The sequence below is a fragment of the Pelodiscus sinensis genome, chromosome 18, assembly GCF_052426305.1.
Source record: "Pelodiscus sinensis isolate ZL-2025 chromosome 18, ASM5242630v1, whole genome shotgun sequence".
In the NCBI taxonomy this organism is placed as follows: Eukaryota; Metazoa; Chordata; order Testudines; family Trionychidae; genus Pelodiscus; species Pelodiscus sinensis.
Genome location: NC_143069.1, coordinates 25456126 through 25481730, shown reverse-complemented (window position 1 = coordinate 25481730; position 25605 = coordinate 25456126). Strand labels below are relative to the sequence as shown.

At 54.6% G+C, this 25605-nt stretch overlaps 1 long non-coding RNA gene across 1 annotated transcript in view; it reads right to left on the bottom strand.

Annotated features, from left to right (window-relative positions):
- Positions 1 to 25334, bottom strand: part of LOC149523310 (uncharacterized) — a 32229-nt gene extending 6895 nt beyond the window's left edge. Inside the window, exons 1-2 of the long non-coding RNA XR_016347087.1 lie at positions 25217 to 25334; positions 24615 to 24682 (exon numbers count right to left, since the gene is read on the bottom strand). This is a non-coding gene — a long non-coding RNA (uncharacterized LOC149523310). The remainder of the gene's footprint in view (positions 1 to 24614; positions 24683 to 25216) is intronic.
- Between the last annotated feature and the right edge of the window lie 271 nt (positions 25335 to 25605).

Genomic DNA, 25605 nt, shown 5'->3' with positions numbered 1-25605 from the left:
AGATACTCGATGTGCATCACGTCGGCCCGGGGGATGCTGGCTTTCTTCCGGAACTCAGCCTGGATGCGAGGCAGGAATCCCGGCTTCTCCCGGCCGGTGCGCAGGAACTGCCTGTATAGGCTCAGGACGTGCTTCTGCAGCTTGCTATGCCGGGCCATGGTGCGCCTGGGGGGCCTGCCCAGGCCACGGGGGGCCAGCGCCATGAGGCAGGGGCTGGAAGTGAACAGAGGCGGAGATGTTAGAGCAGCATCTCATTCCCAGACGCGCCTGTGCAGGCATTTCCATGCACTTTTCACCCCCACCTGCTAGGGTTACCAGATGGTTTAAAAAAAATACCGAACAGCAGGGGCCAAGGGGGGGGGGGGGGCGGGACTGGCTGGAAGAGAGGGGGTGGGGGGGAACCGGCCGCCGGGAAGCAGGGCTGGCTGGGAGGGGGCTGGAGGGAGCGGGGCTGACCGGGTGTCAGCCGACGGTCAGGGCAGTGTGTGTGGGTATGTCTCCTAAGTCTTTAACTGCTAAGACACGAAGTCTCGTCGCAGCGGGCAGCCCAGAAGGCTGAAAGGAGCCTCGAGTGTTTAACGTCCGTGACTTTACTGCTAGGACCAAGGTCCTGTCGCAGAGGGTAGCCAAACAGGCTAACAGACGCCCTAGTGTGTAGGAAGAGCTTATTACACTTTAGATTTTAACTGCTAGAACACAAAAGTTCCTTCGCAGCGGGCAGCCTGGGAAAGGCTGGAAAGGTGCCCCAACGGATCTTGTCACCTGGGAGTGACACAGATCCAAACGCCTAAGCTCTCCCTATGTCTGTCCTTTTATGACTGGCTGAAGTTCTTTTAAATTGTGCTTGGTTCTATTACAGCAACTGAAGGAGTCAGGTTAAAAACTTAAACAGTTACAGGTTTATTAAAGGAACTTATAAATCATATGGTTACAATGGCTATTGCTCTATTTCTTAATTATTAACAAAATATAGATCTTAAAATGGTTACAGGAAAAAGGTAAAGATAGAAAATAGAAAATAATGGTACCAAGTGACAGCTTAATCTTTAAAGAGCTCTAACACTATGTATATATACTTAAACAAAGGACCACATCCAGGTACAAATTTTACCCCCTTCTGTGCCTCTCGACTCCAGCGTGTCAGGCCAGGGCCGGTCTCTCAATTCCTCGGAAAGACGAATACGAGGTGGGCGTCCCCTCTGGAACCTCGGGAGGTCAAACACCAAACCCGACTAGCAGATAGATGGTAGATTGACACACAAAGCAAATGTGCTGCTGGGCTCATCTTTTATACCCCTGGGGGCCCGTATTCTCTTTCTTATCTTCAGAGGCCAAATTTTACTGGTCCATTTTGTGGTGCCAGTTCTTACAAGCAGGTTACAAGTTAATTTACACTTGTAAGAGAGGAAGATAACTAAATTAGGACTGCCGGATGTTCTTGTTGGGCGGGAGATTCCTTCTCCCGTGGACGGGTATGTGTTCGTATCAATATGGGTTTCAGTCAAGGGCACGATGTACAGCCTCTTGGTCAACAATTAGTTCGACCACCCTCTTATCTCTGCTTACAGTTGGTCACGGTCACTGAGCCAGCATATCTAAACCTCCTGCTCCAAGGTTTTCAAAGAATATGCTGTTTTCCAGCTCTTATGTGCCCTGCATGGTTTTAAGCAGACAAAGATGGATGTTAAAATGGGGCTTTATGTCTGGCTACACCGGGGGGCAACCAGCCGTCGGGAAGCGGGTCTAGTTGGGTTGAGGACCAAGAGGTGGGGGAACCGGCCGGCAGCGCTGCAGAGATGTACCAGAGCCTGGGTCGGATTCATCTTTGGTGGGCCCTGGCTCCTAGACCATAGACACACTCCCTCCCCCACCCCCCCGGAGGCCCTAGGGAAAATGGCACCCCGGCCCTGTGGACATGGTGCCCTCTCTGTTTCCCTTGGCCCCGTAGGCACTAAGCTCCACTCCTGCCGCCCAACTCCTACAAGGCCCGACGGATTTCTCTGTGGCCCCCGACCCAAAAAAGGATCCCCCCAGCCCTGTGTTAGGGGATACGAGGGAGTCTGGCTGGGACGTAAGTGCAAATAACTCTGCTCTTAGCAGCTCTGAACCGATGGGCTCTGCCCTGTGCCCCAACCAAGAACCCTAACATAAGAACGGCAGTACTGGGTAGCCTGTCTGCTGACAGTGGCCAGCACCAGGTGCCCCAAAGAGGGTTGACCAAAGACAATGATCAAGCGATTTGTCTCCTGCCATCCTTCTCCAGCCTTCCACAAACAGAGGCCAGGGACACTATTTCTATCTCTTGGCTAATGGCCTTTTATGGACCTAACATCCGTGAAATTATCTAGCTTCTCTTTAAATCCTGTTATAGTTCTAGCCTTCACAGTCTCCTCTGGCAAGGAGTTCCACAGGTTGACTACACCCTGTGTGAAGAAGAACTTTCTTTTATTAGTTTTAAACCTGCTACCCATTAACTTCATTTGGTGTCCTCTAGTTCTTCTATTATGGGAACTAATAAATCACTTTTCTTTATTCACCCTCTCCACACCACTCATGTTTTTATAGACCTCTATCATATCCCCCCTCAGTCTCCTCTTTACTAAACTGAAAAGTCCCATCGCTTTAACCTCTCTTCATATGGGACCCGTTTCAAACCCCTAATCATGTTAGTTGCCCTTTTCTGAACCCTTTCCAAGGCCAAAATATCTGTTTTGAGGTGAGGAGACCACAGCTGTACACAGTATTCAAGATGTGGGCGTACCATAGTTTTATACAGGGGCACCCTGAGTTACCAAACCACATGACACTGCCCATTAAAAACCCACCAGGACTTACCCAGCATTTATATGCAGAGGTCCCGCACCAGCAGCAATCTGCACTGGACAGGAAACCATCCGCCCAGCACACGCGGGAAATCACAGGAACCCAGCCTGGACGGTCCGATGCCCCAGCCCTGACAGAAGAAAATCAAGGTGTGCTTGAAGTGCCACGCCCACCATCCCTTGGTCCTCTGGGGCATTCGGCACATCCTGCTGGGTGAAAGGGCCGGTCACAGCTCCAGGGTCTGTCACACTTCAGGGCCTTTGGCAGCTCCTATTCACCGGGGTCAGGCAGATAATCGCCCCGAGCTTTCCCAGCACTTTTCAGCATCAGCTCTCAAAGGGGGGCAGCGTGACCCCCATGGGAGCAGGGGAATGTCAAAGAAGGAATGGGGCGGGGCAGGGGAGGCAGCCAATGGCTTCTCCTAATGCAGTGGTCCCCAACCATTTGAGGTTGCCGGGCGCCAAGGGGTGTGGCTGTTTGCCCGCAGGGCGCCCTGGAGCGGAGCCCCCATTGCGCACCCGGGGGCGGGGCCCCCCCATAGACACATTCCCAGGGCCGCCCCCCCCCCACAAGTACCGCATGCCCAGGGCCGGGCCTCCCACCAAGCACCGCGTGCCCGGGACCGGCGCTCTCCCCCCAAGCACCGCGTGCCCGGGGCCGGCGCACCCTGCAAGCGCCACGCGCCCGGGGCCGGCACTAGCGCTGGCACTCTCCCCCCCCCAAGCACCGCGCGCCCGGGGCCGGCGCTCTCCAAGCGCTGTGCGCCCAGGGCTGGCGCACCCTGCAAGTGCCGCACGCCCGGAGCCTGCGTTCCCCCCATGCGCCACGTGGCCATAGCGCGGGCAGCCAATCTGCGGTGCCCCCGGGGCCGGCGCTCACCGTGCACCATGCGCCCGGGGCCAGCTCTGGCACCGCACATGCGCCACGTGCCCGGGGCCAGGCCAGCCCTGAGCACTTGGCGGGCGCATACAAATGCGGGCACCGTGTTGGGGACCACTGTCCTAATGTTAGCAGTGGGGACACCAAGTTCGGAAGTGAATGGTTAACCAGTAAGCCGGTTATGGTTAACCAGAGGGGGCTGGAGCAGCCCTCCACCAGCCATAGGCAGAGGGCACTCTGGCACGCCACGGGTAGGGTTGCTCAGCAGTCACAGCAGTGTGCCAAGGGGGTAGGTGTGTGGGCTGCTCCAAGTCCATCTTTAACACGTCCTACGTGTCCCATTTAATCGGTTAACTGGTTCAACATATTGTTTAACTGGTTAGCTAATTAAATGAGATTTTACATCCCTGGCACCAAGGTGGCTAAAAGTAGGGTTGAATTGGGACTAGAAATTCCAGGATTTTGACTTTTTTTTCCTGATCACACACAGTTCTGCAAATAAATTCACGTTTTGTTTAGATTTTGACTTTTTTTAAATGTAGTACGGTGGATTACGGAAGATAAACTTTAAAGAGACCAAACAAAGAGTCATTTCAGGAATGGAAAACTACATTTTAATGTTCTGAAATGGTGGAGTTTTCCCCTTCCAAACAAAAGGTCACTAAAATCAGCATTTTCCAATGGAAAAACATCCCCTCAGAAAACTTCCTTCCAGCTCTAGTTAAAACGGACGTATTTTGAAGTGTATAATCAACCTCTGGAACTCACTGCAAAAGGATATTAATGATGGTGAAGGAAAGGGGAGGGAATCATAGAATCATAGAGCTGGAAGAGACCTCAGAAGGTCATCAAATCCAGCCCCCTGCTCTAGGCAGGACCAATCCCAACTAAATCAACCCGGCCAGGGCTTTGTCAAGCTGAGACTTAAACACCCGCTGTGTACAGCCTGTCTGATCCCTTCTGGGGAAGCATGGGTGGGAAGAAAGAATTAGACAGGGTTAGACAAACCCGTAGGTCTTGGTTGACTTCGTCCTGCTTCAGGGCAGGGCGCTAAACTTGGGGACTACTCTAGTCAGACCAACATTTCAATCAATCTTGTCAAGAAACAGGCAAAAAAAAACCCCCAACCCAAACCAGGGAGAAACACGTTCCTTGGTTTGTAAACACAGACACAGAGAACAGCTCCTTCCGTTAGGGGGGGTGGGAATAAAGAAAATAATCCCGCGCCCCCTCCCCTTCCTATTTGGTCCTAAAGGATGAAGATTTGTGCAGGCTGCGGGGGCAGGGCTGATACTCAGGGAACGGGGAGCATGGGGGAGAAGGGGGCAGCTTGCTTACAATCCAGGGGCAACCCCGTGTCTCGGGGCTGGCCCAGCAGAGGCGGGATTTCTGCAGCGCAGGGGGACACGAGGTGAAACAAGCAGCGACTCAGCCGATTGGGGCTTGTTATTGTAGGGTCGCATTGAAGCAGACACTGGCACCAGCGTCGCCTCCAAGAGCGAGGGGAGTGCGCGGCCTGGTAACCCCGGACGGACCCGGACCTGGACCCCCCTGCGCTGGGGGGCCAGGAGTCACCGCCCCCCGCCCCTCACCTCCGCCTCCTGCCTGCTCGCAGCTCCCGGGCCCGCGGCAGCAGCTGTGCCAGCCGGCTCCGAATGTTGAAACACCAGCAACATTAGCCCTCGCTTCCCATTGGCTGGAGGGCCCCAGGGGCGGGCGCAGGAAAGGGGAAGCTCCGCCCTTCGAGGGCCACGTGGGCCAGCAGTGGAAGTTGCTAGTCAGCTGGAGGAGAGAGGGGCCCGGCCCGGCCTGCGCACGTGGCTTTCACCGCAGCGCTCACCTGCCCTCACGCCCCACGCTCCTGCTTTTCCCTCCCTGCGTTGTTCGACCCAACCCTCACCCAGGCATCCACCCAGTTCACCCCGATTCTCACCCCTTTTTAAACTTGTTCCTAAGAAACCCCGATCGGTTCCTGGGAAATTCCCAACAACTCTTATCAGTGGTGCCTGTTACATACCAGCTGGGTTTTCCCTTTGATATTTACATACCCACTGCCTCCTTTTCCCCCCTCCCATTTTTTCCTCCCCTATTCATTTTGGTTCTGGACATACAACACTCCAGTCGTCTGAAGAAGTGGGCTATGCCCAGGAAAACTCATGATCCCATCGACACGGTTTGTTAATCTTTAAGGTGACTATATGTTGTGTTTTAAGTTTTTCCTGTTACAGACTCACTCAGCTACCCCTCTGAAACACGTGGGCTTCTTGCACAAGAACTGTTTTGCAGAAGAGTTCTTGTGCAAAAGGTCTTCCAGACGAGCGCGTCCACACTGCCATGTGCTTTTGCAGAAGAGATGTGCTTTTGCACAAGAGCATCCATGGCAGTAAGGACGCTTTCTTGCACAAGAAAGCTCTGATGGCCATTTTAGCCGTAGGGGTTTTTTGCGCAAGAAATTCATGTTGCCTGTCTATACTGCCGCCTTCTGGAAGAGCTCTTGTGCAAGAGGGCTTATTCCTCGTGGGGAGAGGAATAACTCTTCCGGAAGAAGCCCTGTTTGCTGATGCTGTACTGTAATACTTGTGCAAAAACACGCACGCAGTGTAGACACTCTGCAAGTTTTTGCGCAAGAACAGCTGTTCTTGTGCAAAAAGCCTGCAGTGTAGACATAGCCTTAGAGGGGCAACCCCAATAGTCATTACTAACAAGGAGTCCTGTGGCACCTTGAAGATTTATTTGGGCATCAGCTGTTGCGGAGGAAAAGCAGGTGCAAGTGTTTTTTACCCCTGGAAGTGGATGCCCAAATACATGTGTTAGTCTTTAAGGTGCCCCAGGGTGCCTCTGTTTAAACAAGTGGAAGAGAAGGGCCTGTGTGCACTTCATAGGATGCCAGACTAGACTGAAGATCACAATGGCCCTCTCTGGCCTGGAAGTTAATGAATGGTTGCATCTGGCCAGGCTGCCTCTCTTTATGCTTGCATTAACTAAATGGGTTATTTGCAGGTGTTGTACCCAGTCCAGCTGTGTAGGAGCATCTGCTGCTGGAGGAGAAGGCAAAAGTTCTGTTACCTGGGTTGTAAGTCTAGAGCCTCCTCTATTGCATGAGGTACAAGCCACCTGGCTCTCCGCTAAAGTTGCAGAGCCGAGTCACTGTCTCTGGACGTGGTCTCCGTGCCACTGGCTGGGACAGTACACCCACCCAGTAGGCGTGTGGGTTACATGAGCGCTGTCTTTCGGCCTAGATCCATAAAGCTGCTTGCAGGTGGGTTTTATGTAGCTTTATGGATCTTGGCCAAAGGACGGGAGGCGTGATGGTGAAAGGTACAAAGTAAGGTGCTCAGTTCCCATGGAACGTCAATGGGAGGTAGGAAGGTAACCGCCACTGAAGTGCTCATTGGCGTTCTCACCACGACAAGGCCCTGCTGTAGATGCAAGAGTCTCGTTTGCACGGTGTCCCCATCTCAGGGCGAACGAGGCAGCCAATTGTGTAGGTTTGCATCAGGCTTTCGCTGGTTTAGATGGAGCGGTCCATACGAGACTAGGGTTTGTCTGTTACGCCTCAGTATTGCCAGCGGGAGCCCTGGGGTTGGAGCAAGCATGAGCCTATCTTGGGGTGGCGCCTAGGAACGCCGGTTGTGGAGCAGGTGTGCGAGGCGCTGCACATTGTTTACTATGAGGTGTACTACCGTAGCCCTCTCTGGCCTGGAAGTTAATGAATGGTTGCATCTGGCCAGGCTGCCTCTCTTTATGCTTGCATTAACTAACTGGGTTATTTGCAGGTGTTGTACTCAGTCCAGCTGTGTCGGAGCGCCTGCTGCTGGAGGAGAACGCAAAAGTTCTGTTACCTGGTTTGTAAGTCTGGAGCCTTCTCTACTGCATGAGGTACAAGCCACCTGGCTCTTCGCTAAAGTTGCAGAGCCGAGTCACTATCGCTGGATGTGGTCTCCGTGCCCAGAGTCCCCAGAGACCACAAACCAGATAAGATTCGAAATCGCCCAAGCAGATTTTTTGCGTAACAACATGCAATAATAGTTGCCAGCGAACAGACTCAGCGCTGCGCCGCTACACTTTATGGAAGCCGTGGCAATGTCCTAACACCCACTGAGCACCATCCAGTGCCCCCACACAGTCAGCTGGTGAACACCATTTGAGGTGAACTTTTATACATTCCTGATGTATCAGGTTGCTACCCCCTGTTACCTGGTTACCGTCCCTTACCTTGCAGAAGGGGGCTTACTTCCTAGTCTTCATACTGTCAACTTACTATCTGTTATGCTGTCAACTTTGACCTGGTCCTGAACATAGGTCGGTATGTACTTTATTTGTGGGAGGTAAATGGTACCAAGATGTTCCTTAGGACAATCCACAGAACTACAGACCGGTCAGCCTCACCTCACTCCCCGGAAAAATCATGGAGGGGATCCTCAAGGAATCCATTTTGAAGCACTTAGAATAAGGAAAGGGATCAGGAGCAGTCAGCATGGATTCACCAAGGGCAAGTCATGCTTGACCAACCTGATTGCTTTCTATGACGAGGTAACTGGCTCTGTGGACATGGGGAATTCAGTGGATGTGATATACCTGGACTTATTCTTGCCAGCAAGTTAAGGAAGTATGGATTGGATTAATGGACTGTAAGATGGATAGAAATCGGGCTAGACTGTTGGGCTCAATGGGTAGTGATCAACAGCTCGATGTCGGACTGGCGGTCAGTTTCAAGCAGAGTACCTCAAAGACCGGTTCTACGGTCGGTTTTGTTCAACATCTTTATTAATGACTGGATGAGGGGATGGATTGCACCCTCAGCAAGTTTGCCTATGTCACTAAGCTAGGGGGAAAGGTAGATTCATTGGACGGTAGGGTATATGGTGCAGAGTGTCCAAGACATATTGGAGGATTGGGCCAAAAGAAATCTGATGAGGTTCAACAAGGACAGGTGCAGAGTCCTGCACTTGAATGGAAGAATCCCAAGAATTGTTATAGGCTGGGACCGACTGGCTAAGTAGCAGTTCTGCAGAAAAGGACCTGGGGGTTACAGTGGATGAGAAGCTGGATATGAGTCAACAGTGTGCCCTTGTAGCCAAGAAGGCTAATGGCATATTAGGATGCATTAGGAGGAACATTGCCAGCAGAACTAGGGAAGTGATTATTCCCCTTTATTGGGATGTGGTGAGGCCACGTCTGGAGTATTGTGTCCAGTTCTGGGCCCCCCACTACAGGAAGGATGTGGACGCATTGGAGAGGGTCCAGTGGAGGGCAACAAAAATTATTAGGAGGCTGGAGCACATGACTTAGGAGAGGCTGAGGGAGTTGGGCTTGTTTAGTCTGCAGAAGAATGACGGGGGATTTGAGAGCAGCCTTTAACTATCTGAAGGAAGGTTCCAAAGAGGATGGACAGAGGCTGTTCACAGTGGTGACGATGGCAGAACGAGGAGTGATGATCTCAAGGTGCAGTGGGGGAGGTGTAGGTTGGATATTAGGAAAAACTCTTTCCCTAAGAGAATGGGGAAGCACTGGAATGGGCTAACTAGGGAGATGGTGGAATCTCCATCCCTAGAGGTTTTTAAGTCCTGGTTTGACACAGACCTGGTTGGGATGATTGAGTTGGGATTGGTCCTGCTTTTGGGCAGGGGGCTGCACTCGATGACTCCTGAGGTCTCTTCCAGCCCTGGGATTCTATGATTCTAAGGCAAGGGACTTCTTTTATTTGAGAGCCCCAATTCCTTCAACAGCAGTATAGGTCTAATCCATGGAGCTCCTGAAGAGCAGCTCTGCATCCCTTTCTACGGCAGCCCAACTGTCCTTGGAACTGGTCAGACCAGTGTGACATCCCCCTGTGTAGGCATAATGAGCTAACGTGTCCTTCACTCCCATGCACCAACTTTGCCACTTATCAACTATGTTTTTAATTTGTTCGAAGGGAAAGCTGAATGAAGCCAAAATTAATGAGTGTTTTAACTTGTAACAAAATACAGGACTGTGTAGCACTTTAAAGACTAACAAGATGATTTATTAGATGATGAGCTTTCGTGGGCCAGACCCACTTCCTCAGATCCACTATTTGATCTGAGGAAGTGGGTCTGGCCCACGAAAGCTCATCATCTAATAAACCATCTTGTTAGTCTTTAAAGTGCTACATAGTCCTGTATTTCGTTTCAGCTACACCAGACTAACACGGCTACATTTCTATCACTGTTCTAACTTGTGTTTCTGTTCCCAGGAAATGTTGAAACGGTAGATTTCTAGGGACTGTCAAGTAGAAAGATTGACCCAAATTAGTTACTTGTTTACTTTCTTTGGCTCCACTGGAATCTTACAACAGGGATTAACTAGCTCCATTCATATCTATAATTAACACAAACAAAATCTATGTTTAGTGACAGGTAAGGTTTCCTGAGCACATGTCTAACAATCCAGACATTTAAAATCAGAAGTTAGTGGAAGGAGGCTGAAAAAGGTGAGGCTTTCGAGAGAAAAATTGCCCGAGAAAGGGTTATTTTGAACTCCAATTTACTCTGTATCAACCCATTTTTCCATTAAACCAACCTAAAGTACTATAAATAGGACTCAAAGTTTATGTCCTATGTTTTAGTTTTTGTCATAAACACCACAAGAAAAAAATATAAAGCAAATGGGAAAAAAGGGAGGATGCGAGTTATGAAAAAGCAAACAGTTGATAGGAGAAGCTAAAATTGGGGGAAAAAATCTATAACCAGTAACATAAACCAGTAACTTTGGGCTTAAAGTGCAGCAGGGGAGGTTTAGATTGGACATTAGGAAAAAATTCCTAACTGTCAGGGTGGTCAAATATTGGAATAAATTGCCAAGGGAGGTGGTGGAATCTCCCTCTCTGGAGATATTTAAGAACAGGTTAGATAGACATCTGTCAGGGATGGTGTAGACGGAGCTTGATCCTGCCTTGAGGGCGGGGGGCTGGACTCGATGACCTCTCGAGGTCCCTTCCAGTCCTATTATTCTATGATTCTATGATTCTATGATAAAGGATAATTAGGAAATGTTTAAATATATCGGGAACAAAAGAAATCAGAGGAATGGTAAAGATCCATTACTGTATAAGGCTGGTCAAATTGCCAATCATGATGAAAAAAAGAAACTTCAGCAACCTGCTTGGAATTTAATGCGTTGAACTACACACAAGCCATAAAGATTGGATGTCTTTCTAAAACATATGTGGTAGCTCAACCGAGGGATGTTAAATTGCGCTTAATCAGCTAATCCAGTAGTTGGTGGAATTTCCATCGACTACTGAATTAGTCAATAAGGGTATGTCTACATTAGCTCGTTAATTTGAGCTAGGTAGGCAAAGCCGGCAACCGGAGTTGTAAATGAAGCCCGGGATTTAAATAGCCCAGGCTTTATTTGCATGTTCCCGTCCGGTCGCCATTTTGAAATTCCACTAGCCCGAAGTAACTGCCGCGCGGCTATAGAATGAGAAGTAACAGTTAATTCGAACTAAGGACTTAGTTCGAGTTACCGTTTCATTGCCACATGTAGCCGGCAGGAAGGGACCTCGAGAGGTCGAGTCCAGTCCCCTGCCCTCATGGCAGGACCCAGTACTGTCTAGACGAGTGTTTCTTAAACTTTTTAAGACCGAGGAACACCAAACAATTTTTTTTTAATGAGGATTTTTTGTTGACTCCTGAGGTCTCTTCCAGCCCTAGGATTCTATAAATGTGCTTGGTACCTGTGCCTGGACCTTTATGCTTGATCTGGCTTATACTATTTCTCTTTCCTGCCTGCGGTTCCACTGAGCCAAAGTCTTGCTTCCTAGATTTCAGGCCTGTTGCTGTTTTTATGTTACCGGCCTTTATTCGGGCCTGCTGATTTTATGTTACCAACCCGCAACTTACTACAGAGGCAACTGAGTCCCAAAAAGGAGGAGCAGCTTGTTCAAAAACACAGCAAGCCAGTGGCAGCGCTAGGAATAGGACCCGTATGTCCCAACTCCCTGTCCCCTGCTGTACTAACCAGACCAAAATACTTTGACCACCAGGGTCTGAAGCCCCACAGACAGGGGCCACGGATGGGGAGGGGGAGAGGCAAAGGGGGCAGTTGTCCCGGGAGCTGATGATTTAAAAGGGTCCAGGCCTCTGGGTCACTGTATCGACTATTATGGCAGCCGCCACTGCCAGAGACCCGGGCAAATGAAATCAATCCTAGAGCTCTGTCTGGTGCAAGGTGGGTGGCGCTAAGGCCTGATTGGCCCTCGCCTTGCCCCTCCTACCTTTAGCTTTGCCCCTTTGAGGGGGTCTAGAGCCTTGCCCCTTTGAGGGGGTCTAGAGCCGACCCCCTCCCATACATTACCCAGGGCCCGACAACGTCTGTCACCAGCCCCGTTGACATGAATGTGCCCCAAATCCCTCAGACCCAGTACAGTCCCCCCCTCCTCCCCCCCCCCCGGATCCTTAATTCTTCTCTTGTCATCTGATTGCTTCAAGCATTGTTACAGGCTGGGGACCGACTGGCTAAGCAGCAGTTCAGCAGAAAAGGACCTGGGGATTACAGTGGATGAGAAGCCGGAGATGAGTCAACAGGGTGGCCTTGTAGCCAAGAAGGCTAATGGCATATTAGGGGGCATTAGGAGGAGCATTGCCTGCAGATCCAGAGAAGTGATTATTCCCCTTTATTCGGCTCTGGTGAGGCCACATCTGGAGTATTGCGTCCAGTTCTGGGCCCCCAACTACAGGAAGGATGGGGACGCATTGGAGGGGGTCCAGGGGAGCTTGACCAAAATGATTCGGGGTATGGAGCACATGACCTATGAGGAGAAACTGGGGGATTTGGGTTTGTTTAGCCTGTAGAAGCAAAGAGTGAGGGGGGATTTGATAGCAGCCTTCAACTTCCTGAAGGGAGGTTCCGAAGAGGATGGAGAGAGGCTGTTCTCAGTAGTGAGGGATGGCAGAACACGGAACAGTGGTCTCAGGTTACAGCGGGGGAGGTCTAGGTTGGACATTAGGAAAAACTATTTCCCTAGGAGGGTGGGGAAGCCCTGGGCTGGGTTCCCTAGGGAGGTGGTGGAGTCTCCATCCCTAGAGGTGTTTAAGTCTCGGTTTGACAAAGCCCTGGCTGGGATGATTGAGTTGGGGTTGGTCCTGCCTTGGGCAGAGGGCTGGACTTGATGACTCCTGAGGTCTTTTCCAACTCTAGGATTCTATGATTCATCCGTGCGATGTCACTGGAGACGCAGGGAGGTACACTGTGGGCGAAAGCCCCGATCTTGCTTCTGGTTTTGTACAGGTGGCCGTGAAAGTAACTTTACAGTTTCTCACAGGTACTGTCCTATTGCAGCCCAGGTCTTTGCAGTTCTTGCTGGAGCTGCGCACCAGGGCACTTTCACCTCTGTGTTCAGGATTCAGAGTTACCTCTTTTCCCAAAGATCTTCCCTGGAGCTGTTCAGAGAGAGCTTGCTCCCTCTCGCCACAGTCTCTCTTAAGGCAACCATGTTCTTCAGAGCCTCTGGCCTGACGTGGAACGGGACGGGGGACACCACAGAAGAGGCCAAATTCGCCGGGGGAAACACTCCAAGGAAATGGATGCTAAAGAGGGTCCATTCGCCAAGACTCATGTGCAGGGCCTCTTTGATTTCAGTGTTGTCACTGTAGACCAGCGCGCGCCCGTTGAGATTATGGTCCCTGAGCCTCTGTTTGTACAGCGGGACGTTTTCCTCCTTCAAGCCGATTGTGTCCATCTGGAAGAGAAGTGGGAGCACCCGTTAGTGCCGTGCATCTACTGAACAGGTCGCCAAACACGTTTTTAGGAAGGGTCCGCTATAGCTCCCGAGAGGAACCTGTCTGGGCTTGCTCAGATTCTAGCAAACAAGGCGGGCCGGCCGGCTGTGGGGCCAGGTATGGTACCCTGCACACCCCACTGCCGTGTGCTTGGATTCTGTTAGGGGCACCGCTGAGCAAGTTGGCACGGCAGGGGAAATAGCATGCTCTCTGCAGGCAAAAGCTAGCAATGTAGGGACCACTGGAGGGGTGTGTTGAAATGAAGAGGGAAGGTTTCCTGACCCTGCTTGTAGGCTGGAGGGAAGCATGCAGTCAGCCTGACGGGGGTGGAGTTGGGCCTCTCGACCTAAGGCTATATCTACACTGCGGGCCTTTGCAGGCAGAGAGTATGCTAATGAAGCACTCGTTAGCAACTTCTTGGCACTCATTAGCATGCTCTCTGCAGGCAAAAGCTAGCAGTGTAGACATAGCCTCAGGGTTCTTGTGTGTTATTCTGGATAAGGGGTATTACGCTGCAGGCCTCCAGCAAGAGTATTTATGTTTTTGCCTCGCTTCTCTCTGGAGTGCATAACAGACAGCTACGGGTCTCCCAGTCTTAAAACCGACCCAAGTCACTTCAGAGCGTAAAGGATGAACCCGGGGAGAGCCAGCCAATGGCTTCGGGGTTGGAGGAAAGAGCTCCAAGGAACCGAGTTGTTCCAAGAAGAAATGTTTTCTGCAAACCAAGAGTCAGGAGCAGCAGAAAGTGGGGGAACTAGCAGAACCCGGACTGTGGCCTTGCCCCCTACATCACCCTTTCCCCCTCATCCTCACTCTGCCCATTCCCCCTCATGTGCCCCCCTACTCCTGAGGCCTCAAACCCACACTGTGCCTTCCCCGAAAGCCCCCATCCCACACCGCCTGTTCCCCTCAACATCCTACCCCCACTAGTTCTCGCTCCTCTCCCTCCAGTTATGCACCAGTTATGTGGGACAGTTTTCTCCCAGCTCTGGGGCCCATAGTCAGGGCTGTCCCTAGGCCCATGGGAAATATGTAGCTGCATAGGGCACCGGAAAATTTGGGCACCAAATTTTTGAGTTCCCCAATGCAGCAGCCATGTGTTCTTGTATGTCTGAGGATATGCCTCTGCCGGTTCGTCTCTGGGGACGCTCTGTCCTGTCTGCTGCAGGGCTTTTCCCTTCGCCCTCCCCCACGTGCTCCTCTCAGCTGGCAGTGTAATCCACACGCCTAGTGTGTGTGGTTCACTGTCCCTTCGTGTGGCAATTGGACCTCTTACAGCCAGAGATAAGAACAAGGGAGCTCTACATCCTAAGCTGGGAGCCAGCTGCCTTCATGGCTCCAGCTGTCGAGGCCTCTAGGGGTGTGTCTAAACTACATGGCTCCGTCGACGGAGCCATGTAGATGAGGCTGATCGGCAGAGGGAAATGAAGCCGCGATTTAAATAATCGCGGCTTCATTTAAATTTAAATGGCTGCCGCGCTCTGCCGACCAGCTGATGATCAGCTGTTTGTCGGCAGATCGGGGCAGTGTGGACGCTCCCGTCGACATGAAAGCCCTTTGTCGACCTCCCCCTGATGCCTCGTGGGATGAGGTTTACCGGGGAGGTCGACAAAGGGCTTTCACGTCGACGGGGAAGCGCCCAGACTGCCCCGATCTGCCGACAAACAGCTGATCATCAGCTGGTCGGCAGAGCGCGGCAGCCATTTAAATTTAAATGAAGCCACGATTATTTAAATCGCGGCTTCATTTCCCTCTGCCTCATCTACATGGCTCCATCGACAGAGCCATGTAGTTTAGACACACTCCTAGAGGGCCTAGGTTCAAATCTGCTATGGGGTTCAAATCAGCAGCAGCAGCAAGCTAGCAAGCAGAGAGGATCTGCAACTCTGCTCTAGTTCCTGAGCCCTGCTTGGGGTAGGGAGGTAGTAGGAACGACCAGACCTCCAGCAGAAGCTGCATGAGGGGAAAAGGCCCAGGCAATCCTGCAGAAGGGCCCTCAATTATTCAGGGCCCCACGATTTGCAAAGATGGCTCTGCCTGTAGCCGTCATCTGTGGGCAGCTGCTGTCACATGAATGACATGCTTCTTGCGATGAAGAGGCATGGACATTCTATCGACAGCTGGCCCTGCTCGAAGGAAGGAAACCCAAGGGTGACCCACCTCTCGGCAGACATCCTCCAGCAGAGTGCAGGCGCTGAGCTTGTCGAATTTCTTTGTCCGTTTCAGTCTGTGGCTGCCACGTTGCAGCTCCATCTGTCTTTTCAGGGATGGGTCCAAATTGACCGTGAAGGGGAGGTAGAAGAGGGCCTCCTCCACCCGAAACCTGCCGCACAGGAAAGTGTGGAACAGCTCGGGATCCTGGTCCAGTTCCAGCAGCTTTTCCATCTGGCCTTTCAGCATGTCCAGCTCTTCCATGTACTTCTCGTAGACCTCCCACAGAGACATGTCGGGGCGGAGCGGGCTTCCATGGCAGCTGCCCATTCGACTCCTCTGCTCCTCATCCTCGATGCACTGCAAGAGCCAGCTCAGACGGCACGGCCACTGGTTGGCAAGGAGCACCCATTCCACCACCTTCTTCGGACACACTTCATCCTTGGGGATGTTACTCGCCAGCAGCCTGATGGTGATGGTGACGGTGTTCACGATGCGCCGCATCTGCACCACGTTGTCTGTCATGAATTCCTTCAAGGCATCATCCAGGAGGTAGTCGAAAGCATCTTGAATGAGGTCTTTGGCTCGGATACCTTTCCCGCAGCTGCCGGTTCCCAGCGCTGGGGTTCCAACCATGAGAGGTATCTGGCTGTCCTCTGCAACTGGATTCTGGGCATCGTGGTTGGCCGAATGGTAGCGAGAGATGTTGAGGAAGTCAGAGCTGGCTTCCATCTTGCCATCCTGCCGGAAGCCGACCTCTGCCTCTAGCTGCTCCTTGCGCGCGATGATATTCCTGATCAGCCTCCGCTTGGTGTCGCAGTCCATCCGAGGGACAGAGAAGGGCAGGGTGACGATGCGGTTTAAGAACTCGTAGCCGTTGTTGGCCATACCTCTCATATACTTGGAGCTTTCCACGCAGTCGACAATGATGCTGGAGTCAACAGCCAGGATGGAGATGAAAGGGGCGTCATCGTCTGAGAGGAGAATGTTCATGGCATCAAGGACGCCCACCACCTTGTCAGGGCTGCATGTATCCAAGTGGGTGATCTCCAGCACCACCCGCAGCTTCCGCCGCTGGAAGATCTCCATGTACTGCAGGAACCCAGTGATTGTCCTGACTTCGCTTTTCATGCAGCTCATGAAGCCCAGCTGTGCGCTGAGAGCCGTCTGGTTCATCTGTCTCTCCAGCTGGCTCTTCTGGGTGACGATAATGTTTCGTACCACTGTGATAGTGAGCCGTATGGCAGCTGCTGCAGAGACGCTGACAGCCGTCACCCCAATGCCTTCCACGACAGCTATGGCGTCTCCCGAGGCATCCCCGATGGGGATCCCAAACACTAGGAGGAGACCACCCACCCCAATAGCTACCATGATCAAAAGGATCACAGCCACCCACAGCGGGAGGAAGAGGAACTTCTTGCTAACCCATTCCTGATCCCCTGGTCTTTCGATGATGCTACATTTCCTGTCTATGGTCCTGTAAATGCTCATGGGTAGGAGACCAAAGTGGCTTTCGATGCCGTCGCACAGTGTGGTAATGAGGCCTGCCCAGAGCTGGTCGCAGCCCGTGTACTCCCAGGCGCTGAAATGGATGAAGACGTGTTTCACGTTCCTTCTCCACTTCTGCTGCTCCGTCAGGATCGGCCGGTAGAAGATCATGAGTAACAGGAGCTTGAGTAGATCCCGGCCAGTGTTGTCACGCTGCATCTTCTGCGTCCGCTGAAATTCCTCCTGGTCTTTCTTCTTCGATTCGTTTTCCATGTTCTCTGAGATAAAAGAGGAAGATATGTTAGGTACCTGGCAGTGCCTTAAATCTCTCCTCCTGAAGGGTCTTCCAGCTTCACAATCCCTCCCTTCTGGGAAGCAATCAAGAATGGGTAGCTCTTGGCAAAGCCATCCTTAGGATTGATGGGATCCTACGCCGTACTATTAAACTGGTACCCATCTGCCCAACAGCAGCCCAGATGGATGTTTAATTTTTAGCGATGTGATTTTATAATCCTCATCCACACACTAATAAACAAACACATTTTAAACTAAGGTCCTGTCGATTCTCACAGTAAATTCAGCAAACATTTAGCAGAGGTTGGCAAATGCCTGTTAAATGGCTTCATTACCATGTCGTCGATGTTCTGCTAGTAGCTCGAGCAGACTTTGTCACTTGTAAATTAACTAGATCTTCTAGAACTTCTGCTGCTGGAGGAAGCAGAGCCACAGACCATGGATAGGAAGAGGCAGGTGGGTGGAGTGGACATGAAAACCCAGTGCTGCTCCAAATTTTCAGGTCCCCTATGCGATTGCATAATCGGCAAATGAGTACGGGTGGCTCTGGCTCTTTGGAGATGGTTGTCATCCACTAATCCCCATCCCCACAAGGTTCCTTCCCCGTCTTACGTTCCCCGGGGCAGTACTCACCCTTGATTTTGTGTAAGAGCAGGTTTTTGCAATGTCCCCATGGTGCATAAAACCCAGCAGTCACTGGCGTGGGCACAGTGTACAGGGCCTTTGCTAAAGCGAGGCAGTAGATATCCTCCTTGGTCTGGAACCCTGCAACGGGGATGAGGTAAAACACGAAGATTAGCCTCACCGAGCGCATCCGCAGTGGATGCTCAACAGTGTCTCCGCTAATATTTTTCGGTTCAAGGTACTAGGTACAAGGGGAGGGAGCAAACAAATGTCCGAAACCAGACAAGTTTATTTTAGGCTATAAATATTGGGGTGCCTGGCCTTACCCCCTTTGCATGGCCGAAGGGACAACAGAGACTTACTGACTGAATTGCTCCTCGTCCTGGGGCACTCATGAGTTGGTGCACGCGTAACCGCAAATCCAGGGCACTAGATCTGTGACTACACGGCTATAAACCTGGCCAAGTGCCTCTGTCACCAGACGGTGTCTGTGGTTGGTCTTTGTGCATAACAGCGAGATCTGCAGCAGGAGCAGGCTGCGTTACCTGCACTGACCACTGATAACACCAGAGCTCCAAGAACAGAAGCACTGAGCCACGCTGCTGAGGCAACCACATCACAGCTCTTAACACTAGGAGCCCGTAAGTACTCCTGTAGACCCTGCTTTCGCTGGCATTAAGCCAAACAGCGTCCACAGAGCCCCCTGGCACTCCTGCGCCCTGCTGTGCAATGCAGAGGGAGAGATGGAGAAGAGAAAGGCCCACGTGTTCCTTTGCCCTGGCCCAGGCTAGCCTATGCCACTTCCCATGGTTCTGTGGGCCAGACTTGCAGGGCGGGGAAAAGAGATGTAGAGGTCATGGTGGGTAATCAGCAGAACATGAGCTCCCATTGTGGCGTTGGGGCTTAAAAAGCTATTGTAATTCTGGGATGTATAAACAGGAAACGCTTGAGCAGGAGTAAAGAGGCTGTCTCGCTTCTGTGATGGATGGGAGGCCCACTGTTCTTTTCTGAACATCCCAGTATTCAGTGACTAAAGGGTTAAACCTAGCTAGCTAGAAAGTGTTGGCAGGGAGTTAAGATCTGCATTAAAAGGGAATCTGTCTGCTGTTTTTCTTTGTGAGTTTAATCCTGGAGCTGCAGAAGGGGATGAGGGGGGGGATGAATTGAACTGGGCAGGGACATCATGCCTAAAAAAAAGAATACCTGGGCCTAGAATTGGACTGGACCTTGGAAGTGTGGATACTTGAGTAGATAGAGAATGTTTATTTAGATGCGATCAGGTTATTTTTTTGTTTTGTTGTTTGGTTAAACTCCTCTGTGCTAAATCCATATCCCCTCCTCTCCCCACTATAACTTTAAACTGAATCCCAGGGATGCAATTGTCTGTGTTTTAATCTGTTCTTTTCTCAGTTGCGCTATAACTCCTAGCAAACTTTTTTTATAATGTACCCCCTTTAAAAAAAAATGTGTAAGTACCCCCAGTACCTACAGTTTTCAGACACACACAATTTTTTTCTACCGTTGCAACACATTTGTTTAAACAACTGCATCGTAGCCGGGCGGGCGATGGCATTTTTGGGTGTAAAAGGTACAAAAAGAATAAAGCGCTGTCAAACTGAAAACTAAAATTCAGTTTTCTCCAAATTTCAGTTGTGTTGACGTGTCCCCCAGACATCTCTTGAGTACCTTTAAGGGGACTCGTACCACTGGTCGAGAAGCACTGATCTAGTCCACCCCTGCACCGAGACAGGACCAAGCATGTTTGTCTCGCCTCTTGGCTCCTAGGACACGCCTTGAACTAACGCACTTGGAAAGACATTATCGTTTATACGCCCAAAGTGCTTCGTCTCAGTGTATTACCATAAAATCTAACTGACCAAACTCTGACCTTTCATTTCCCTGTCACTTGGCCAGCCACAGCCTCACACGCCTTCGGCATCGATCTCAAAGCCTTCGTCACGCTTTTACACACCTGTGCTGACACGCTTGTGAGCCAGGCACACTTGTGCGACACGTCCCAAAGCACTTGCTCCAGGGCATTACATCGCACTTGCCTGCCTTTGATGGACAGGGAAAGGTAGACCTGAAAGGCCTCTCCAAGGTCACCAGCGCGAGAGTGAGCGCAGAATTGAGGAGCAAGGGGTCTAGCACACAACTCTGTGCCTTAGTCACTAGGTGGCATTAGATTAGAACCCGGGAGTTCTTACGCCCAACCCCCTGCCCCCTCCACTAGGCCATGCTGCTGGCCTCCCGCCTCTCCCCCAGGGCTTGGAGACAGACGGGAGGCTGGAGCCAGCCTGCGCAGAAGGGGCTATAACGCTTACAGCACGTTCATGACACTGCCCCTGCGCAGCCCCTCTCAGATCCACACTCGGAACCCACAAGAAACACCCCAAGAGCGGAGATGAAACCGCCACTCACCTGCAGCCCAGCTTCCAGGAAGGGCAAAGCAAAAGCGGCGCTCGCGGATTCCAGCCCAGCCTGGCACCTGCTTCCTGAACTTTGGCCCCTTTCCTCCAAGATAGCAGGAGGCTGCTCTGGGCCTTTTGTGCCCACGACGGGGCAGAAAAGCAAACTCAGCTGTTGGTTCCATCTTGCGGGCAGAGCCCCGGCAGACAGTGGCAGGCGGGGGTATCGACTGACCCTCCAACCCAGGATATTCCCCCCACACCTGGATTCGCTTCCTAGTCATCCCCATCTCCCTGCACGATCCTTGTTTCTCATCCCGCCGCTCCGAGAAATTGTCAGAGCAGGTTGATCCCGACCTTGCCAAGGGCTTAGGTTACATCACAAGGCTTTGCCGCCACAGCTGGCTTGGCTTGGGTGTGTGGCAAAAGCCCCCCCCCGCCTCCCCCGCTGGCACAGCTATTCTGGCAAAGCCGCCAGGGCAAATGGCAACTCTGCCGAAAAGCATCTGCTGGCTTTAAGCTCCCTGCGAGCTGTTCTCATCGCTCAGCCATCACCACCACTGCCCTGCCTCTGTCCTGCTCCTCATCCCCGCCCCCACTCCTATCCCCTGCTCTCCTCCTTCTCCTCCCACTTCCCTTCTCCTGCCCCTCCCCATTTCCACCTGCCCTGCCCATCCCCGTCCTCTCCCTCCCCCCGTCTGTCCCCCTCTTATGTGAGGGCTTTGCTGGAAACGCCCCCCCCCCCCAAGCCAGGGAGATCTCCCCTCCTGGAACAATTCAGTCCCCCCCATCTCGCTCCCTCCACTCCACAGTATTTCCTCCATTCCCCACAGTTGAAAATTGAGCTCCCCCATCCCCTCAGGTGACAGTCGGGCTCCCCCATACGCAGCTGCCTAGGTAGGCACCTCCGCAGCCAGAGCCTGCCCCTGGCGCCCACGTCCCCTCCCCGACTGCCTGTCCCAGGCGACCACCTGAACCTGCGTCCCCCATTCCCTCAGATCACAGCTCCCTCCCTGACCCTGCACCCCCGACACCCCTCCCCCAGGCCAGACTCCTCTCTGGCACCCGCACCCCCTCCCCCAAACCTTCTGCTCCCCCTTCACCCAGGTCACAGCTCCCTCCCTGACCCTGCACCCCCCGACACCCCTCCCCCAGGCCAGACTCCTCTCTGGCACCCGCACCCCCTCCCCCAAGCCCTCTGCTCCCCCTTCACCCAGGTCACAGCTCCCTCCCTGACCCTGCACCCCCCGACACCTCTCCTCCAGGCCAGACTCCTCTCTGGCACCCGCACCCCCTCCCCCAAACCTTCTGCTCCCCCTTCACCCAGGTCACAGCTCCCTCCCTGACCCTGCACCCCTCTAGAGCCCCTCCCCCAGGCCAGAGTCCTCTCCTGCGCTCATACCCCCTCCTGGACCCTGCACCCCTATCCACCGCCCCAGATCATACCCCCCCCCCTGCACCCAGGCTCCATCCCTAAGCTCCCTTCTGCACCCAACCACCCCGTCCCAGACCCCAAAGCCCTCGGTAGAAATGTGGCCCTTGATCAGTTGCCAAAATGGCCCCCCCATTACAAATTATTGACCAAGCCTGATCCAAATGTTTTTTGAAACATTGTTTAATGAGAATGTAAATACAATTCAATACAATTGGGAGGGTTGGGGGGAGGGGGACGCAGCTGCTGGCTCCTCAGCTCTTGCTGCTCTCACTGGGTGTCTTCCTGCTGCAAGGGAAGCAGAATCCGTCACATTCATCCCTGGGGACTCAGGGGAACTGGCCCCCCAGCATTTCCACCCTCCTCCCCCCTGCTCTCTGGTCACCCCCCGTCAGGCCCGCAGGGTGAGCTCCTGACCCCCCCCCCCCCACCAGAGCTCCTGACACCTCGGCCCCCTCCCGCCTCCTAGGACAGTTTCTGTGTTCAGAGCCTCCCCACCCCCAGGGACGCTCGCAGGGGCAGGAGGGATTCTGCCAGCAGGGACGTGGGGTGGGGGCAGCCTGAGGAAAGGGGCGGGGGACTCCCTGAGGGGATGGGAAGGAGACCCTGGCCCTGCCCCACTCTCCTGATCTGCTCCGGCTGCTCACCATGTATTCCAGGAGCTGATGGGCCTGCCCATGCAGGGCGTGGGCCAGGACCAGCCCGGCCTGGCTGGGGCGCCGCAGTGGGGAGCGGGCAGCGAGCAGAGCCTTGTCCAAAAAGCAATTCTCCTGCTCTGGTGTAAAGAGCTGCCCAAAGACCTGAAATCAAGAGCACAGGAGGTTTCAGCTGACGGCCCAGAGCCCGGCCCCAACTCCTGGGGCTAAAACAGCTTCCTCCTCCCCAAACTCCCTTCCAGACCCTGCACCCAGACGCTCTCCTCACCCGGCACCCCAACCCCTGCCCCAGGTCACAGCTTCCTCCTGCCCCCAAGACCCTCCTACCCCCACGAGGGCCCCAGCCAGCCCCACCCCCGAGCCCTGCCCTGCCCTGCCCTGGCAGCGCGTCCTTACCTCTCCCACCCTCACGCTGTTGCTGTGAGCCAGGACCCATCTTTCTTTGTAGTAGTGTCTGCACCACAGGTCCTCTGCCTGGTGGATGTTGAGGCCTGCAAGAGACACAACAGGGTCATTCTGCTGGCGGGTCTGAGCCCTTCCCCTCCCACGGGTCCCTGCAGGCATCCCTGGGCAAATGGAGGGGCACAGGGGGCAGAAGGGGAACACAGAGGGACGCATCCCCCCTTGGGCCAGTCTGGGGGAAAAGGGCTGGGTCCCCTCCCCCCGCCGCCGGCACCCTCAGGGTGTCCCTGGGGCCCAGGTCCCGGCTGGGTTCCTTACCCCTGTGGTGCAGGAGGAGTTGATACAGGCTGTGCACCCCCTCCCGGGCCAGCCGGCTGACGTCTTCGGATGGGTCCGAAATAAAAAGGCCCAGCTGGGCCACGTGGTGACCCATCCTCGGCCAGTCGGCGGAGTTCTGAGGGGAGAGAAGAGGGGGGGTCCCTCAGCATCCTGGGGCTGCACGTCCCATGCAAACGGCCGCCGAGGCGGGTCTGAGCTCGGGGGACGGACAGAGACACCTCCCGGGGCGGGGCGGGGCGGGGCCGGCCTTGCGAGGAGACAACCCAGAGCAATGGCCCCGACTGAAGGGTCACTCCGGGGGTGGAACAAGGGGATCCACTGACGGCCACTCCCCAGTCCCCAGGCCCAGTCCCTCAAGAGCCCCCCTGAAGGGCCCAGGGTCGCCCCTCCCCGGGGAAAGGAGAACGCGGCCCATTCCCGGCCCATTCCCGGCCCTGCCTCTGCCTCCCGGGGACGCTCCCAGCCCCGCGCCCTGCAGCCCCAGACCCCCCGGCTCCGAGGTCACTTACGTCAAACCCCGGGAGGGTGGTGGCGACTCCCAGCAGGGCCGTGGTGCTGCCAAGGGCCCTGGCTCGCTCCTGGGGCAGGCGGGACTCCAGCCACGGGCTCAGGTGCTGGGGGGGAAAGAGGCAGGTCAGGACCCGTAGGGAGGTGCCGGTTCTGGGCAGAGCCTGGGGCTCCTCTCGGACTGTGCCCCCCCCCAGCCACTGACACTGCTCCTCTCTCGGCCCCCCCCCGAGGAAGCAGGGACAATGGCCCCGTCCCCCCCATGGGGCTCACCTCCATTATGAGCTGCAGCCGGGCGGTGTCTGGGGACTCGGCGAGGAGGCTCGCCAGTAGGGCCTGGAGGTCGTAGGGAAGGGCCCGGATGAACTGCTGCAAGACAAGGGGGAGCCCTGGGTCAGAGGGGGTTTGGGGGATCCAGGCCACCCGCTGGCTCCGGGGTCCAGCCTAGAGCAGGGTCTGAGCCGCCTCGCAGAGCAGGGAGGAGCCCAGGCTGGGCGTGGAAGGGACGGGCCCCCCGGGAGAGCAACGGGAACCCTGGAGGGAAGGATCCAAACCTGCAGCTTCTTCCCTCCCTCTGCCCCCCCCCCCCCCACTCCTCTCTGGAGCTCCAGCCCAACCCGGGAGCAGGGCCCGGAGGGACGTACCTGTGTATGGATGGGCTCCTGCTGCCAGTCCCCAGACACTGTCTGTCCCACGGCCGCTGTCAGCAGGGGGCTCAGGAGCTGGGCCCGCAGGGGAGGCTGCAAGGTGCTGGCAGGAGAGAGGGGCAGAGACTGTTAATTCAGCAGCAGGAGACAGAGACTTTCCCACTCCCTGGCCAGGGGATCTGCTCTGGGGGGAGTCGGCGGGGGGGGGTGGTCGGTACCTGAGGCTGCAGGCGGCGTTGAGGCAGTCGGCCAAGACCAGCGGGGGGGGCGAGTCCTCCATGATCTCCTGGGAGACCCAAGGAGACAAAGGGGCGTGTGAGGCTGGGCCCCCAAGAGACGCTCACGCGGCCAGCGCCCCCACCCAGCAGGATCCAACCCCACTGCCTCCCGCTGCCCTGTAGCCCCCCTGCCCGACACAGGGCCCCTCCCAGCACCCCCCTCCCAAACCGGGACCAGCTCAATCCTTGTCCCCAGGCCGTCTCCTGCCCCTCACTGCCCTGGTGACCAGCCTCTGAACCTCCTCATCCCTGCTCCCCAGGCGCATCCCCAGCAGCCCGCTCGGCTCCCTTCCAGCCCCCCATGGCCCGGGGAGACCCCTCCCTGTCCCGAATCCCCCTTCCTGTCCGGCACCCCAGACCTGCCCCATTTCTGTGTCCCTCCCTCCTCCAGCATCCCCACCCACCCTCCCCATGTCCACCTCCAGCCCTCCTGGCTCCACCCATCCCGTTTCCAGCACCCCCACCCGCCGCCATGGCCCAGGCAGACCCCTGTCCACCCCACGTATCCCCTCCCCTCCTCCCGGCTGCCGCGACTCGCTTACAACGATCCTGGCCATCATGGTGTCCTTGCAGCAGCGCGGCGCCAGGGTGTCCTCGCCCCTTTGGAGGGCGGCGAGGCAGGCGAGGGGGATGGCCAAGAGGAACCGCTGCAGGGCGGCTGGGCTCTGCACCCCAGAGAGAGTCTGTGAGCCTGGGGCCTGCCTGCCCCCCACGGACAGCTGCAGGGCTCAGGCCTCCCAGGAGTGGAGGTGGGAGCTGCCGGTTGTCCAAGCACCCACACTCCCCCCCCAACTGCTGCCCCAGGCTTGTGGGGTCCCAGCTGGTGCATGACAAGAGCCCCCAGCTTGGGGGGCCCAGGTCATGCAGGAGAAGGGGCCCCAGGGGGATCCCCAGGGACAAGCCCCTCCCGGAGGGGGGGACGTGCTGGGAA